At 36.2% G+C, this 14,346-nt stretch overlaps 1 long non-coding RNA gene across 5 annotated transcripts in view; it reads left to right on the top strand.

Moving 5' to 3' along the window:
- LOC146591690 (uncharacterized) overlaps positions 1–13,749 on the top strand; it is a 73,292-nt gene extending 59,543 nt beyond the window's left edge. For 4 of the 5 annotated variants that reach the window (XR_014896755.1, XR_014896754.1, XR_014896756.1 and 1 more), the window contains exon 4: positions 3,940–4,325. This is a non-coding gene — a long non-coding RNA (uncharacterized LOC146591690). Of the gene's footprint in view, positions 1–3,939; positions 4,326–5,975 lie in introns of those variants that run through there. The other variant, XR_014896753.1, reaches the window with a different exon arrangement.
- Positions 13,750–14,346: the final 597 nt, after the last annotated feature.

Here is a 14,346-nt window from a genome sequence, read left to right as displayed (position 1 = left end):
AAAAAAAGAAAAGAAAAGAAAGGCTGTTCAGACAGAACTTCCTGTGTTTCAATTTGTGCCCATTGCCTCTCATCCAGTCACTGGGCACCAATGAAAAGACTTTGGTTCCATCCTCTTTATCTATACTCACTTCAGACATTTATATACATTGATAAAATCCCCCAAGCCTTCTCTTCTTCAGGCTGAAGATCAGCTCTCTGAGTCTTTCCTCATATCACAGATGCTCTAGTCCCTTAATCATCTTAGTGGCCCTTTGCTGGAGTCACTGCAGTAAGTCTATGTCTCTCATACTACAGAGCCAAAAACTGAACACATGCTCTGGATGTGGCCTCTCAAGTGCCGAGCAGAGGAGAAGGATCCCCTCCCTTTACCTGCTAGCAATGCTTTTCCTAATGCAGCCCAGTATGTTGTTGATTGTCTTTGCTGAAAGGACATATTGCTAGCTCACGTCCGTATTGCTGTCCCCCAGGACCTCTAAGTTCTTTTCTACAAAGCTGCTTTCCAGCAGGTTGGCCTCCAGCAGGTACTGGTGGATGGAGTTATTCTTCACCAGGTTCTTCCCACAAAATGCAATGACAAATGAGAGTGAAAGGACCAGCCTGAAAAACAATAAATTACTTAGTTGAGTCACCTCAGAGCTTAAGGTATTATCAAAGAAATAGCTCCACAAACCACAGTGCTTCTTCTGAGGTCAGGGCCAGAGGAAGCTGTAGTGCAGTTGCTCTCCCATCACATTTTAGAGGATGACAATAGTGATAGCCATTGAAATAATTCAAGTACATGCTGCCTTAGTCAGAGCTAGCAGCAGGGGAGGGAAGAGGTTATTTTACTTATAACCTCCAGTGACCTGGGTAAATCATGTTGTGTGATCTTGTTTGAACTGCATAAATGTTTTCTCAAGGAAAATTTTGCAGTGATTTTCATTATTCTGGTACATTGTTTCATAAAAGTTCTTACTCATTAGGCACAACATTTATCACAGGAAACATATCTATGCTTGGATACAGTGCCTTTTCATACCCTAAAGTATCAATATGGCTAAGTGCTATTGAGTTTGCTCTTCATTCCTAGAAGTATTGGAAGTGCATACTCATTTCCACCATTCAGAAACAAGCTTCTCAACTATTAAAAACCAATGCAATTCACTTGTCTTTTTAATTGTTGGTTCTCAGTTCCAGTGTTTACCCAAATGCAACATCAAAATCCCCGTTCTCCCTAGTTCCAAAACCATTTATGCCGGAGAAGATGGTCATGATATCTTGATTTTTCTTCTTTTTTATAATTATTAGTCATTTCTAATCTATGTAACTAGATAAACATCCAGAAGATGGATCTATAACTGTGTCTCATGGTCAACTATGACAACAGAATGAGCGACACTCTTTGGAGTTCCAAACAGTAGACCTGGTAGGAAATGAAAAGCAGCATCTCTGACTTTTTTTTTTTTTTTTTTTTCCTGAAAGGTGAAGTTAAATTTGTTGAATTACAGGAAAAAAGAAACAACAGGCAGTGTAATAACATAGAAAGACAACCAAAAAGTGTCTATGATTAACATTTGTTTCTGTGTGTGCATTTGAGGACAGAATTAACATTTTTGTAACTGCACAGCAACACAAATTAGAGAACAATTCCTTGCCATGTTTTATTATATCTATTGTTTTTACAATGGCCACTGCTATTGCCCAATGTTATCTTGAGCAAACCTCGAGTGATCCGCAGTTCATTAAACTGATAGAATTTGTCAGCATGTTCTGCTGGGACTGTGTATAGTTAGCATCTCAGTTCTCTTGCTTCAGTTCAGAATACCTTTCTGAAAAGGCATTTCCTAATCCCCAAGCTATAATCTCATTAGCACTCCCTGATTCTAACCAAATAAATAGAATTAAAGACTAATTGCCTGGTCAAATCACTGTAGCTGAGCTCATAAGCCAAGGATTTCAATTCTTAATTTACTTCAGTGGAGCTATGGTGGAAACAGGTCTCAGAAGTTCTTATTGTCTGAGCTATATTACATAACACTATAGCTGTCTCAAGTACCAGCAGCGGTAGAACACAGCATAGATGAATTTTTTACAGGAAAAGCCAGGTCTGATAATTAAAAGACACCAAGTTTTGTTTATATACTCAAGCAAGCTCATTAAAATTAGCTTGTGTATTTTGGTGCAATACTGTAGTGAAGTATATAGTCCAATTTTGCCTTGGTAAGTGTGAATATCATCCTCTTGAAAGCAATAAATTAATCATGCTGGCAGGAGAATCATGTAATATCCAGCCTCCCTAATGTCTAGACCTCATGTCTGAACCTCAAGTACACTAAAGTACCTTTGTGCTTCTCTGTCCTTGTAGAGCTGTGATAATTCCTTCTTGGCAAGTTACTGGAGGAGTGGTTAGAGGAATCCTCAATTTTTAAATCATTATGGAAGAGGTTGTTCCAAATGCTACAGTGCTACTGTATTCACGATGCAATAAAGTGATTTCAAAGCTACCTCTTGCAACTGAAGTATAGACTGTGCCTGGGATTTTCTTATGCAAAACTCATCCTTAGGCTCAGGCCTGTCTCCTCAGACTATTTTAAATTATACCCAGAGACAAATTTTTAGAGCAGTGCACTGGGTATTAGTGGAGGGGGAGTGCAAGCTTGGCTTAAAGCCACTTTTGTGCCCTGCAGCTGGAACTGTACTGAGTGCTTTTGGGCTACAGCCAAGGATCYGGCCCTCTCTTCAGTATGGTATATAATACGCCTGCCAGTCTCAAAACCAAAAGTGCACTTTTTTTGGAACTATGTGACAATTTTTTGATTAATTTTTTTTGATTCTTTTCTGTATCTTTTTTCCTTCAAGGACTGTGATGGACCACCAAAATCATTTATATTTGTGGTCTATTCAGCATTAGAATTTGTGTCACAGAACTGAATAGCTTTTACATGTGCTTGCTGCGTGATGAAATTGTAGGCAAACAACCAAAGAAAATATGTGAAGATCAGGGAAATGAGTTAATTTCTTTTGTAAAGAATACATATTTCAGTATATCTTGGATCTGATCCTCATTCATGGATCACCCTCTTACGCCACTCTGGCAACGTAAAATAATCYTTATGCAGTTTAAGCACCAGTACAGTTACATCTACCATCACCACGAAGTCTTGGTACAAGATTTTCGACTGAGTTGAAAACTAGGATAACCCTATTTACCCCATGTCCTCTTTAAATGACGTATTTTCTCCTGTCCATCTTACCATCTAAATATATGTTACCAGTGCCAGTACAATGCCCCACTGTAAGTAGAGGAAATATTTGTGCAAAGCAAAAATAAGTTAAAAGAAAATATCAGAATTTTATCCTCGTACCTATCTTTGATAAGGGCATTCTAAAACCCACTGATATATGGTGTTTCTATAATAATTATTTTTTAAATGGAAAGCAGTTTAATGAATATAATCTACCTCCTCCATTTTAATTAATACCATTTCTTTTTTGTTTTGTTTTTTCTTTTTCTTTTTCCTCTTTTTTTTTTATTTATCCTCCATTACTACATGGAAGTTGTGATTTTACCATTCACACATTTCAGAATATTATTTTTTTAATATTTAAATATGTCATATGTTTTTGACCAGAGCAGAGTCCAGATCCTGTAAGAGATACAAACTTGCATTTTCTAGATACTAGAAGTGTTGAAAAGAGCAGGTAATCAACGGTACCAAGTGCTGATATTATATTCTACCTTTTCATTCTAGAATTAGGCAATAAATCTCTCAAAAGTGGATATTTCCATTACTTAAAGCTAACGAGGCAAATCAAGGTCTGTGTTTAACAGGAGAAAGTTCCCTTCTGGAAGAATAGTAGGAAATGCCTGTTAGTCAATAAGAGACTGATGTGTCTTCTCCACAGAATGTTGTGTTTCCTCTAGTAATATCTGTGTATTCTTCATCGCTTTCTCTAGCCCTGCTTCTAAACAGAGATGATGATGGGACTTCTCTAACCTCCTCCAAGAAGAGAGCTCAGCACAGTAGGACCTAATTGCTGTACGCAGAGACCATATTTCCTGGAAACTTCTAGGAGCTGATTACCCTCTTAGATCACTGTGGGCAAGAAGGAACTCTGCAGCAGCCAAGAGATATATGAGTAGGTAGGAGAAAGGATAATCACGTCCCCAGATTATATTCTTGGTCAGTGACTGTGTGCCGAAAGAGGTGAAAGTATAAACTTAAAAGCACAGCCCGCTCTGCTGTACCGGTACTCATTCAGGTGAATGTTATGTGGATTTTTTCTTCCTTCCTTCTCTCCTTCTTTCCTGTCTTTTTTTTTCTGGTGATACTGATACCCCTAATTGGCTATTTTTTAAAGTATAATCTTTTTGGCGTCTGCATTTCTACTAGAAATGTTGACTTTTTWAAAAACAAAACTTAGGAAGCATTTGATCTATAAATTAATGTGTCTTTAACCAAACACTGTAAAAAGAGAAACAATTGGACAAGCCTTTGCATTTGGCTGGAAACTTTAAGACTCATTTTGAACAGCTGGACTCTTTACAGTCCTTGTGATGCAGATTAAATGAAAATAATACATGGCAGAAAATGGCTAAATCATTTGAACTTCACAAGTTATAGCCTAGAGCCATTTCACTACAGCTCATTAGGGAGTTTATGTTTATAATGTAATGCCTTTAAATAGATTTGATTTTTCTAAACAGGGTTTTGTAAATTAGAACTTTCCCAGGGGGCTAACCCAGTGCAAGCTGTTCTAATTGTGAAGCATATCCTGACTAAAGAGGCAGGAGTACAGCATAAATGGTTTGCTTTAAAATGTAGAGTCCTGTGTGTTGTAGTTATTTGTGAATTTAGGAATGTCACAGTCATCTGATGTATTGATCGTACTCAGCACTCTTGGGTAGCATTCACAATATTGCCAACCTCACATGTTTTGAACCCAGAATCACTTACCCACCCGCTTCCTCGATCTTAAGCTTGCATTAAAAATCATGAAATATCCACAGTTCAGAGCTCAGTCTTTGCAAACAGGAGTTGAATTTGGTATGAATGTCAATATATCAAGACAGAAGTCATTTCAGTCTTCCCCTTCACAAGATCTCTCTCCCTCCTTTCTTCTCTCATCTCTCAATCCCTTTCAATTTTCCACAAATACATTTTTCAAGAATATTCTTAGTGTATTTTCTTTTTGTTTTCAGTGAACCTAGGGTGGACATATACAGTGAATATACAGGATGTACACAGAGGTATAGAGTGAAAAATGATTTACAAATGTACAATCCAAAATATTTTTTAAATCTAAAAAGCCTACCTCGTATATACTTCAAGCTATGAACAAAATACAGATCCAGTCCAGTTGCCTTTAGATATCAATGAAGGATGAATAATATGCTGTGATCTGGGGACATATTMATGATACTCAGAACATATGACAGTATTGCATTGTTTTTACTAATGTTTACTTTTCCTGGAATGTTTTCTTTTTTTGTAGCATTGGGTGAAGTCATATTGTCATATAGTCATATATATGTAGTCATATGTTTTTCTTTGTTGATAACTTCGTGTTATTGTGAATTTTAGAAAACACAAAATAACATATAATCCTAATAATAAATTATTCAAATACAGTATGAAAAAGACCAAAAAAAAAAAAAGAAAAGAAAAGAAAAGAAAAAAGAAAAAAGAAGAACAGCACAGTATTGCATATCTAGGGAGATCTTGCACCTGGTTCCTTTTCCATAATTAAATATGGGCTTGGTGATTGCTTCCACCCCATAGCCTTCTAATATTTCAGAAAAGGAGTTCACATACTCAGAGATGCTAATTCACTCTGCAAACAGATGGGCAAAGTGGCCCACAAAGCAGTGGTTCCTCTGCATCATGAGCAGCAGCATTCCTAAAGGGGTTTCCAGACTCCAGTGACTTTATCTCCAAAGTGCTTTTCCAAGAATACACTCTATATAATAGAACAATATATTAATTATTTCAGGGTTTTGCTGTGCAAGAGAACCTTCATCTGCTGTTTCAAGAAAGTGTGAAGATTTAGAAAGGGCAAATCTTGGACTCCTGTTGCATGCACCTTTTATATAACCTCCCAGTCCCCTCTTCTGAGACCCATTTCAGCCCAGATGAAGATTTCAACATCCATGTTCTGCAGAAAGCAAACAGATGAAGTGCATGATAAATACATCATTTTAGATATACAACAAAAAAGATATATTCATCTATGAAACTCTCCATAGGCAAAATGCTATGCTGAAGACTTTTTTATTGCATTTGTCAAAGAAGTACAGGTGTCCTCTGTGTCACAGGAGTTTTACTTTTTCTTTCTCTCCTTTTTGCATCCATTGGGCCTCTTAAAAGTATCAATACTGGTTTTGGAAAGGCAATGGGAAGTCTGCTGGAGCACAGAACACTGAATATATACGTGGCAACTTACTCTGTGTATCTCACCACTGCCTGAGATGCTGCTGACAAGCCCTCGAACTAAGTTAAAGTTAGAAGTATTATACACTATCATTCAAAATTGTTTAGACTTTTTCTTTTGATTCATGCCATTGCTGTATTTTGTACATCCCCCTGACCACTCTTAGCAGCTGTAACAACACTTGTGGTATTACCAGTAATTTGCAACTTATCAAACATGATTGAACCTTGTTCTTTTGTGTAAACGAAACAGAACTCTCTGGTTAGCTTTCTTTATACTTTGGAAATAGTGCAAAGGAAACCAAGTCTGTATTTGCATGCCAGACAATGAAACATAACACACAGTGTATACATGCCTTTGACACTGTAATTACTAGCTGTTGTTTAGATTCCATGTATGGTCACTGGCTTTGGCTGTGTTGGAATCAGCTGTATCAACATTTAATCAAAGTCTTATAGATTTTGGTTGTATATTTTTCTAATGTCAAAATGGAAATGCTGAGACTAAAAAATAAGTTCTTGGGGAAGAAAACGCATGCCTACTGCTCTGCAAAAATAATGAACCTTTGTGGCATAACGAACAAAGCCCATCAGAGGTTTTGTCCATAATGAAATACAACAGAACAGGCAATTTTCAATTTGATTTACTTCTTCAAGATTTCAGCAACTTTTAATGAATGTTTCTGGAAACTGTACTTGAGACTATATGTCAATGTTGTTTCATTTATATGGCTTAACTTGCCTAGCTCTTCTTAGACATGAATCCTGCTAGAGGCTATATATAGCCTCTACCATACCTTGGTCTGAACCATATCTAGTCTTTGAAAAAATGTGCTGTGGATGCAAAATTGCTATCCACTGACTCCGGTTGCCATACAGAATCTTAATAAAAGGCAGAGAGCACAAATGGAACCTCATACAACTCTTGCCTCTGCTGCAGCTTGCTCATAGACAGCATAGCTAATCTTGGGAGCCAAGTACATAGCAGTGAATCCCCTGAGAATATTCCCTGTGTGGTCTGTGTTCAGTAAGGGAAAAGAACATAATGTGCACTTAATAGGAACAGTTAAAGTGAAAATCGTATAACAGAATGTGTGTTTCTAGTAAGCCCTTGCTCTATTAGCCTTACAAACCAGCTCACTTTGAAAAATGTTTGAACAGAATGAAGCAGTGGGTATTTTGCCAAATAGAGTCTAGCTAAATTCAAGGTCCCATTGAAATGCTCTTCTTGTTATGAAATAAGACCTTAAAAGGTCTCAGTTTTCTATTTGACTTTTATAATAGAAATTCTTTGGGGGTGTTTCTTTTTGTGTTTGTTTTGTTTTGTTTTGGTGACCTCTGTTTTAGGACTGATGAACCRGTGGGATTAGCCCATCCCAAGAACATGTTGGAAAGAAGAAGGATTCTGAGTTACTATCTGTTTCTTTTTAAGCAAATACTTAAATACATTTAAATCCAAAAAAGTAAAGGTAAGGTCTTTCTTTCTGAATGTTTCAATGCATCCAAACCTAAAATAGGGAAATGAGAAAAACTCCAGGCTCTAGCACTAGGCATTAGAGAAGTCTTCCGGCATTCCAAAGGAAAGGAGAGTATAGCAGTCATGAGATAGCACAGATAAAAAAAACCAAGGTGAACACGTTAAATGAAAAGCTGAGGATGCCAGAAGAAGTGAAATAATGAGTAAACACAAACTGTTCCAGGCCTTCAGGCCATGTAAGTGGGAAGTCTTTTATTGCTCACAGTAGAAGTGGTAAATTCTTTACCTGACTTTCCCCTTGAATGTGCTGGAGAAAGGAGGGGAAGGGAATGGGGAACGGGAAGGGGAAGAGAAGGGAAAAGAGAAAGGGAAAGGAGAGCAGGGTAGCATAGAGAGAAGAGAATGAAAGAAACAGAGAAAGTAAGAAAGAGAGAAAACAGGGAAAAAAGAAAAGCAAGAATAGAAAAAGAGAAAATATGAAAGAACAAATGGAAGTGAGGTAGAGAGAGAATGAAATTAATAAATTAGGAAAGAACATGTAAGAAGGAAAGAATGAGTGAAGGAGAAGGAGAAGGAGAAAGAAAGAAAGAGAAAAGGAGGGAGGGAAGGAAGAAGAAAAAAAGAAAGGAGAAAGAAAAAGAAGCAAGTAAGAAAGAGCACAAGAAAAGAATGAATGAAAGAATTAAAATGAAAAAATAAATGGGAACAAGGAAGGAGGGAAGGCAGGAAGAGAGAGAAAAAATAAATTAAGTAAGAAAAAGAAAGAAAGAATATAAGAATGGGAAAAGAAAGAAAGAGAGAAAGAAAGTGAGAAAGAAAGAGAAGAGAGAAAGAAAGCAAAAAAGGAGAAAGAAAAGGTAAGCAAGTAAGAAAGAAAGAAAAGAGAAAAGAAAGAAAAAGAAGAAAAAAGCAAATGAAAGAAAGCAAGAAAAAAGCAAGAAAGAAAAGTAGAAAGAAATCAAGAAAGAAAAAGAAAAGAAGAGAAGAGAGAAAGGAAGGAAAGAGGGAAAGAAGACAGGAAAGAAGGAAGCAAGCAAGCAAGCAAGCAAGAGGATTTTGTCAAGAGAGCCATAATCCTCCCGCTTGCTTGTTTTCTTCCTTCCTTTCTTCTTTTCCATCTTCCTTCCCTCCTTCCCTCCTTTCTCTCTTTCTTTCTTCCTATCTGTATTAAAGATTGTGTATCTGTATATCTGTGTTAAAGATTGTTCTTACTTCTAAACAGTCGAAGGGAAAGTTGTCTACTTTTACATCTAGAAAATTTGATGAGTGACAGACTACTTTTTCTTTTTCACGTATTTTGTTCATAAYAAAATAAAAATAATAACGTTTAGTTCATGATTATAGCATTATGACAGTAATGGGACTGAGAATCTGAGTGTGCATAAGCATTAGCTACTAAGTACTGAAATAGATTAAATAGTGCCAATCTTGTAGTACTTACAAAACTTTTTAAAATATTTTCAGGAAATTTCATTTATTTATTTAGTTAAACTTTCAGTGTTTCATTTGAATGTCATTTATCTCAAGAATAATTTAAAAGTCCTTAGAGATTTCAAATTCACTTTTTTTCTATGTAGAGTTTTAGATTTATGTTCAGTCTGGAGGTTCTTACAGGTGGGGTTGCTGTTGAATGAGATTAATTGCCATGAGAACGTAGGATAAGAAAGTTGACTGCCATAAAAACAGAGAAGGGCTTTGGAGGAAGCAGGAGAAATTTTATCAGTATGAAAACACTGCAATGTGGCTAATGGAGTAGTGACTACTGTCAATGCGATAATGACAATAAATCCATTCATAAGTGATCAAGCAATAACAAGAAAGACAACTTTTGTTTGACATTGGTGTCAATGTCRACAGGGCCTTTGCCTAGCCCTCGTGAAGAGATCTCAGTGTTTTCTCTAGTCTCTGGAGCAGGCTTTAATGTGGCTGATATCAATATAGTAATTCTAGATTTAAACCTTCATGACCAGAGCAGCATTTGACCTGATAGCATGTAGATGGAACAAATGAAACAGTAAAGAGTTTAAATAAACAACCACAAAACTCTTCTAAGACATTTCTTTGTGGAAAGATTTAATTATACAAACGCAGCCAGGGGAAAAGGGAATCTTAATAAAATTAGTTTCTTTTTTTTTTAGCTGAAACATTTTCATGTTTAATCATGGTTAAGTGCTCTTWAAACATTTTTTTTTATTATTAGGGAAGCAACATAAGTAGCAGCTGCTATCATTATTTAGAAAATTATTTCTGTTGTAAAAGCCAATTTTCCAATGGACAAAACTTCCTAGAAATTCACTTTTTAGACTGTAGTGTTCCATTTTGAGTTCCTGAAAGTCTGGAAGCAAATGATTCTGGCATTTTTAAATCTGAGAAATCCATATAGAGAGGCATTTTTGTTATTTTTTTTCCTATTTTAGATTGACCAGACACTGAAATGGCTGTAGGTTATGTTTTTGGGTTGGAGTTATTTCTCACTGAAAAGAATTTCTCACTGTATAGCTCTGTTGTAAAATTCTCTCTGAGTGAGTTTAAAGCAGTCAGAAATTGAAATCTGAGTAGATGGTACAACAGAAAAGACTTTTCCTCTGACCATTAAGGGGCCAGTCAAAAACCTATTAAAGGAAATGCAAAGCTTTTCGGTGGGTTTGATTTTGGTGGGCACTGGCTTAAGATCTGTATGTTCCACTCGGAAATAATAAGCAGTCTGYGAGTTCAATAGGGACCTAGGTAATCCTTAGAAAAGCTACAAATTGTTATGTGTTATTGAGGTGCTGGGGAGAAAAGACCATATCTTCCTGGCTCAAATAGTTTTCTCTCCAAAGCAATCAATCCCTGAACCGAAACATAATGCAAGAAATCCTGAGGTCCTCATTTTCTTCCTAAGTTTTCCATTGATGGTCCTTAGCTGCTTTCTCATCATAATCCTTAAGTAACTGAAACAGTTGAAGTTGGAAACCTGTAATGTAAGGTATTTGTTAATGGCCCAACCCATTCCTATAAAGGGTTTTATTGAAGAAAAATTAATGGTCTGTTGAATGAAGCGGAAATCCAGGATTTGGAGAAGAGTACCATTTTTGTGTGGGTTCCTTGCATATAGTAATACAGGATGTAGTTAGGGTTGCGTTCTTGTGGGAGGATCAGCCACTCTCAGAACTGCCACATTTTGCCTGAGACCAAGAAGCGCTAAAAATAGGTTGAAARAAGGAACTTCCTGGAACAACTCTGCAGCTAGATTCTGGAGATTTCTCCTACACTGCTCCCGTTCCCGTAGGGCTGTCCAGTGCCCTGTCCAACTTCACGTTTTGGACGATACTGGACAGCCCGAGATAGGTTATACTGCACATTGACATGCAAGCATTTATAGGCATTGTGACCTTCTCAGTGCCTCCAGCTGGCAGAAATATTCAGAAATGAATAGTTTGAAACATTTTTGAAATATTTTGAGAGCTTAAGGATATGGTAAAATGCCACTCTTACTCTGAGAGCCACGGGATTACAGCAGCTTCTACTGAGGAGCAGCACCTCCAGATGGTGTCTGGACAATTAGTTCCAGATTGTGGCATTTGCACGTTTTTATCTGGAAGCTGGCTGRTGGGGATTTCAGCCCAGTAGAGCTTAGCAAAGACTGAACTTCAAAATAAAATAAGACAATTACATACAAAAAGTGTTCACTAATGCACTCAAGCCCTGAAAGTGAGGGAATAACCTGATTACTGTTAACATATAATTTAATAGTCGTATACCTGATTTCAAACTAAATCACCAAGAGTAACTTGCTGCTCTAAATGATTCCCTTGATCTTTTAGACACGTGTATCATATTTAGGGCCAAAAAAGACAGATTCCATGAGTGTCATTGATATGAGTAAAGGCAACAAAAGCTCTACTTAGACAGCGTGCTRTAGCTCAATCAGAGGAAACAGGAATAGTGAAAATATGTTAGCTTAGGCAGGAATTTAGACTTGCTGCTTTCAATGATTATTAATATACTACTTATGCTTTATTACTGTATTTTTTCTAAGAGTATACATTACTAATTAATACAGCTGAAATTCTCACACTTGAAAACATATATTGACCTTGCATAAACATATGGAAAGTATTAATTTTCTGTACATATATGTTGTGAAAAAAATTAGAAAACCATTGATATGTTATTAAGTTACCTTATTACACAAAAGAAAACAACTATAAAATTTGAAAAGAAAAAGTAAACAACAGTTATCTATCGCTATCCAAAGTTTATTAAAATAACAATGAAAAATATAAAATAGTCATGTATATCCTTTTTTCCTCCCCCAAAGGCTTGGTTGTTCTTTAAGTTAAATGGATATGTTCGACATCTGCATATTTATATATATAAAATAAGAATATAAAACTTGATTCTTCAAGATGCTGGCAAAAAAAAATGGAAAAAGTAATTAAGCGCATACTTGAGTGGCATGTTTGAAGTAAAGCTATATACTTATATTTAAAAAGTTTTGGCTATACTTCTCAATACTTCAAGCCAAATTACTCAATACTTTGTGCAATCCAGATTTTACTGAGCAAAACTACATCACACAGATATTTTTTGCATTTTGCTCTGAACTGTCTTTTTTTTCCCCTAGCATTTGCATTCAAACACCTCTCTGGAATGTGAACAACTTAATTGTTCCAGAACAACGTAGCTGTTGGTGAGAAGTCACGTTCTCAAGGGAAGTGTTGATCTGTTATATAACTCCAGCCAAATTCATACTAAGTTTTGAATATCAGAATAATAAGCATTGATCTGAAGATTATATTCAACAGGAAAACCAGTGAATGGCATGTGGGGATAAGCCACCTGTGTTGCTAAGCTGCTGGGGAGCTGAGTTTTGAAATGTCTAGACCTTTTGCAGTGCATGACTGCATTTCGCAACATGCTGCCTCAAAAAACAAGTCCTTATGAATGAATGAAGGTACCCATGCGCATTAAAATGGAATGTAGTATTCTGAGTCGACATGGAGAGAGATGAAGGTTTTTATCTCAAGTCCTACTTAGGCTGAAGGGACATCAAAACAACTTAAAACATCCTCCACACTAGAGGTATCTTAGGTGATAAAGATCACATAAAGTACTTCCGGCTTTCTGCTACTCATTCATATTCATCATTTTTTATGCATGCTTCCTCTAAGTGATGACTGGATGATTTGCATCACAAGATGTATAGGCTTTCTCTKTCAAGGTATGTATGCCAGTTGCCAGTAAATTCAGGTGAACTTCTACAGCATTTATTAATTAGCAATGAATTTGGAAAGCTGCTTCTGTGAAYGAAAAGGGAAGAGCAGCACATGTTTACGTTGCAGGCCTTTCACCTCTGTCTCTTACTCCAATAASTATTAAAGGAGGAAGGCTAAAGTTCCTAGAAAATTCAATGTTAAAGAATTTGTGCATAGTGGTATTTTTGGTTAGAGCTAGAACTGGCTGAACACCAAACAAAAATCTCTACCAGTACTGAAAAAAAAATGCTTGGAAATAATAGAACAGAAGGTTTTAYTTCTTTCCCCAAATAAATCAAGAAAGCTAGAGTGAAATGCATTGATCTGTAGGAGTCGTAGGTAGTATAAATATGAGGAGAACAAGTTCCTCAGAATGAGAAAGAAAAGTGAATGTAGTGGATCTGGCTTAATCATTGAGTATATTACGGAAAATGATATTATCAGTGCCAATAATAATAGAAAAGTGTGCTTCACTGAAACATTTGTGAATGATCCATTGAGAAATCTGGCTGTGGAAGGACAATAAAATACCTGTACATCAAATATTCATTGCTGTGTATGAAGCATCTGTTAGACTTCCATACAGCTGAATGATAGAATAAATCATCAGTGTGAATATATTCAGTAAAATAATAAACCATTTTCTCTCATTTTTGCTGCCTTTATTAATTTATTCTTTTTATCTTCTCTTTTTTCCCCCCTCTCAATTCCCAATTGAATACAATTGGGATTCAAAAGCATACCAAATTTGCTTTTTTTTTTTTTTTTTTTTTTTTTTTATGAAGCAGTTTGCTGGCCTGGCAGGTCTTCCCAAGCGTGCCTTCTTCTGCTGTATTTTTGGTTGTGTCTTTCAGCAAATCAAAATGGTTGACATGAAAGGACATCAATCATAGCTATTCCTTGGGATATATAAGATATGTACATTCCAAGCCTCTTGAACAGTGTTAAGCAGCTGTGGTTAATATATAAGCAGTAGATATGTAAAATATATTTTGAATTTTGCAACATTTGCTATTCCAGTCATTAAATGAACTTTGCAGGTGTTCAAACGCACTGCTAATCCTGAGGTTTTTACTAAGACTTTTAGCAATATTAAATTGAACCTCCGAAACCCAGGCACACTAACTAAGTTTTTTAAAAATGTCTTGATATCTGAGATAATTTATGCCATAACTGGCATATATGCAGAAGAGGAATAAATAAAGTGACTTAAAAAA

The sequence above is a fragment of the Rhea americana genome, unplaced genomic scaffold (assembly GCF_003343005.1).
Source record: "Rhea americana isolate MKP2758 unplaced genomic scaffold, rheAme1 scaffold_363, whole genome shotgun sequence".
Taxonomy (NCBI): domain Eukaryota; kingdom Metazoa; phylum Chordata; class Aves; order Rheiformes; family Rheidae; genus Rhea; species Rhea americana.
This window is presented reverse-complemented; position numbering and strand designations above follow the sequence as displayed.